The sequence below is a fragment of the Mus caroli genome, chromosome 18, assembly GCF_900094665.2.
Source record: "Mus caroli chromosome 18, CAROLI_EIJ_v1.1, whole genome shotgun sequence".
NCBI classification, from domain to species: Eukaryota; Metazoa; Chordata; class Mammalia; order Rodentia; family Muridae; genus Mus; species Mus caroli.
Genome location: NC_034587.1, coordinates 79588365 through 79592029, shown reverse-complemented (window position 1 = coordinate 79592029; position 3665 = coordinate 79588365). Strand labels below are relative to the sequence as shown.

The 3665-nt window shown below is 45.5% G+C and overlaps 1 pseudogene; it reads left to right on the top strand.

Annotated features, from left to right (window-relative positions):
* The first annotated feature begins 712 nt into the window (after positions 1-712).
* On the top strand, positions 713-1225 carry LOC110284571 (annotated as a pseudogene).
* Positions 1226-3665: the final 2440 nt, after the last annotated feature.

The following is a 3665-nucleotide window of genomic DNA, read 5'->3' as shown; positions in this document are numbered from 1 at the left end:
CACTTGGGAGGCAGAGGCAGGCGGATTTCTGAGTTCGAGGCCAGCCTGGTCTACAGAGTGAGTTCCAGGACAGCCAGGACTATACAGAGAAACCCTGTCTCGAAAAACCAAAAAAAAAAAAAAAAAAGAAAGAAAAAAAAAATAAAAAGAGCAAAGCACCAACCAGCCCTTACTAAGGTAGGCTTGTGTTTTAAAGATCAAAAGCAGCTGAGACGTTCGGCTCCCATTTCTACTGGAAACTATTTATATGTGAATCCAAATAAAAGAAAAACGAGAGAGCTCCACAGTTCTATAAAGCATAGCTTTCAATGCTGCCCAGCCAGCAACTCAGAAAGAAGCCTGGCAGAGACTCTGGGAACCTTCCGTGAGCATGCTCGCTGGAAAGGTCTTCAAGAAAGCTTTCACGAGAGCAGCGCCTCGGGGGTGCTGTGGATCTGTGTCTCCCTTCAACAGTGTCTTTGCAGTATTTTTCTCCATGTTAATAACTTTCAATTTCAAACTTACTGAAATATTTTTATTTTAAGCCCCACCTCCCCCTCTCTCCCATCTTTTCTGTCTTATTGAACAGACCCGGGGATGCCCACTTTATTAGCTTCCAGATGCCTTACAGGTCTGTCCAGGTCGCAGCTTCCAGGACCACCTCCTCACAGCCTTTGGCTCCTAGGATCAGCCAACCTCATCTTCGTGATTAGCCCCATACTCTGGATCATCCATGACCTCTCAGATCATTTCAGAAGTGGAAGCTACCGTGAACCACCTAGTCAACCTGCACCTGCAGGTCTCTTACACCTGCCTCTCTCTGGGCTTCTGTTTTGATTGAGATGACGTGGCTTGGAGAGTGTGGGCCACTTCTTCTGCAAATTGGCCGAGGAAAAGTGCGAGGGTGCCGAGTGTCTCCTTGAGTTGCAGAGGGGGCGTGCACTCTTCCAGGATGTGCAGAAGCCAACTCAAGATGAATGGGGTAAAACCCAAGAGGCCATGGAAGCTGCCTTGGCCTTGGAGAAGAACCTGAACCAGGCCCTCCTGGATCTGCATGACCTGGGTTCTGCCCGCACAGACCCTCATCTCTGACTTCTTGGGAAACCATTTCCTGGATAAGGAGGTGAAGCTCATCAAGAAGATGGGCAACCATCTGACCAAGCTCCATAGGCTGGCACGGACACAGCCAGCACAGACGGGCATGTCCAAGACATCTCTGGACAAGTATCTCTTTGAGCACGACTAGGAGGCGTCTGTGCCTCCCTCCTCTGCTCTGCACCGACCAGCCTCAAGACTTCTACCTGAATGAACCTCTCAAGCCACTGGGCAGTTTGTAACCACCACGGCACCTCTCCCAAGACTTGGGCCAAGTAAAAATAAAGTTTTTTTGAAACAGCAGGAGAGAGAGAGAGAGAGAGAGAGAGAGAGAGAGAGAGAGAGAGAGAGAGAGAGAGAGAATGCTTCTACAAACAAAGTAACTCTGGAATAGTGTCCTCTGCTTTCTCTATCAAGTGTCCCAAAAAGCCGTAGTAACTGAGTTCTCTAAAGATCCTGAATGGCTAATGCAGCTTCCATTTTCATAGACCAGTTAACTTGGGTGGGAAGAAAGACTTCTATAAAAGTCAGCTAGAAACAAGCAGTCCCTGGAGTCCCCTGGAAGCCCTGCTGGCCCTTTGACTGGGTCACTCACACACTGACTCTCTCCTTCATTACGGTGCTCTTTGAGTTTTGCCCAATAGCTTTCTTTGTGTGTGCGACCCAGTGAGATAAATTAGAGTTGCTTGCCCAAATATGGGTGGGATGTTATTCACTGGAGCATGGACAGCTGATGATGGCTGGCCAGACCACTGAAGAAATGATACCCCAACCCATAATTCAAATTCTAAAAAGACAGCATTCCTCCAAAGTAACTCTCAGAACTTTCCACAGAGGTTTGTATGCAGATGCATCTCTTCGAATGTTATTGAAAATACTTTTTTTAAAAAAAAGGGATGCAAACATCAAAATTTAAATAAATACTTTTTTTTAAATGAATCAAAGCAGCAAGCAATTTCTTGTGCTCCGGGGAAGCTCAGTTATAAACTAGAGAGGCTAAGACCCTGTGGAGCTGACATCCTTGAGGGAACAGACTAAAGACAAGCAGCCACCTAGCAAGAGCCACATGAGACAGCTCTGAGAGTCCACGCGGTGACAGTATGTTGATGAACAGGAAGTTCCTTTAGTTACTGGGTCAGAAAGAGTCTCTCAGAAGAGGAGATACTTGAACCTCCAGAGTCAGAGGATGAAAGGTCGAGGCGACAGCGTGGGGTTCCAGGACATGACACCGAGGCTGACATTTCTGAGGGCAGTGAATGAGGTCAAAGCACACACGGGAAGTTGAGACAGGTGGGCAGAGGGGATCACGTGGGGTAGCAGGCCCCATGGGCAGAAGTTTGAATCTTCTTCTAAGTTTAATAGGAAACCACAGGAGGGCACCAAGATGATTTGACTTGGGTTGAATTTTAACATAATCATTCCAGCATCTATGTGCATAAAATTATTAAGAGGCACAAACTAAAAACAAAGACCCCAGCAATGGGGAAGGGCTTCTGGGATAGTACAGAGATACATTGATATATTGAAGGATACAATGATATATTGAGGAATACACTGGTGTGTTGAAGTATACACTAGAATATTGAGGAATACATTGTTATATTGAGGTATACATTGGTATAGTGAGGGGTACATTGAGGGATACACTGGTATTCTAGGGGATACACTGGCATATTGGCTGAGTTGGGAGTAATAGATAATGGGAGATGAGTGCGGTCTAAACGTGTCTTGGAGATGAGTCAACAGATCCTGAGCAGGAAGTGGGTGATACTGAGGGACAGAGGAGTCTGTCATTCAGTGCATACCAGACTGTAGAGCAACTGTCAAGTGCACGTCTTAATGACTTCACATTGCCTAGACTAAAATCTCTTTTAAAGGATAAGGTGCTATAATTCGGAGTGTAGCTGGTTGCTGAATAAGGGCTGGAACAGTATGAAGCCCACTGACTCTGTTCACAGCTCACTGGGTAAAACAAGTCACATGGTGAAACCAAATATCAAGAGACAATATGTGTTGTTATATTTTATAAAATGTAACAGAGAAGCCAGGTAGATGGGAACGTGGTATCTCACAGGAGTGTCTAACCTTATGACGTTGTGATTTGTTCCTGTCATCTGCAAAGTGCACACTGTAAAATCATGCAATTGATAAAACAAACAAACAAAAAAAATGTACACACATGTCTCATTATTCTTTAACTACATTATCATTTTGTGGTAGGCTGAATTCTCATGCATATGCTGCCAGGGGTCTTAGGTTAGACACACCCAAGAGTGCCAAAAGTGATCCTTGGATGTGAAGGCTGAGAAGCAATATGGATGGCCCCTCTACATGTTGTCTGAGAGCGGAACCTTTCCTGAGAGGAGCGTAAAGCACGTTGCTTCCCTAGAGTCTCTGATTGGACCTTCTGACTGACAGAACACAAATGGGGTAACATAGTTGTTGGCTAATGAGCCAGAAAGTGACATCAAGTTATTAGATCATGTGACTGACTTCCCGAGGGTAAAAGGATTCACATGTTCCTTCTTCCTGCCATCCCGCCAAGAAGCCTACCTACCTTTACTGAAGCCTTCCTACCTTTACTGAAGCCT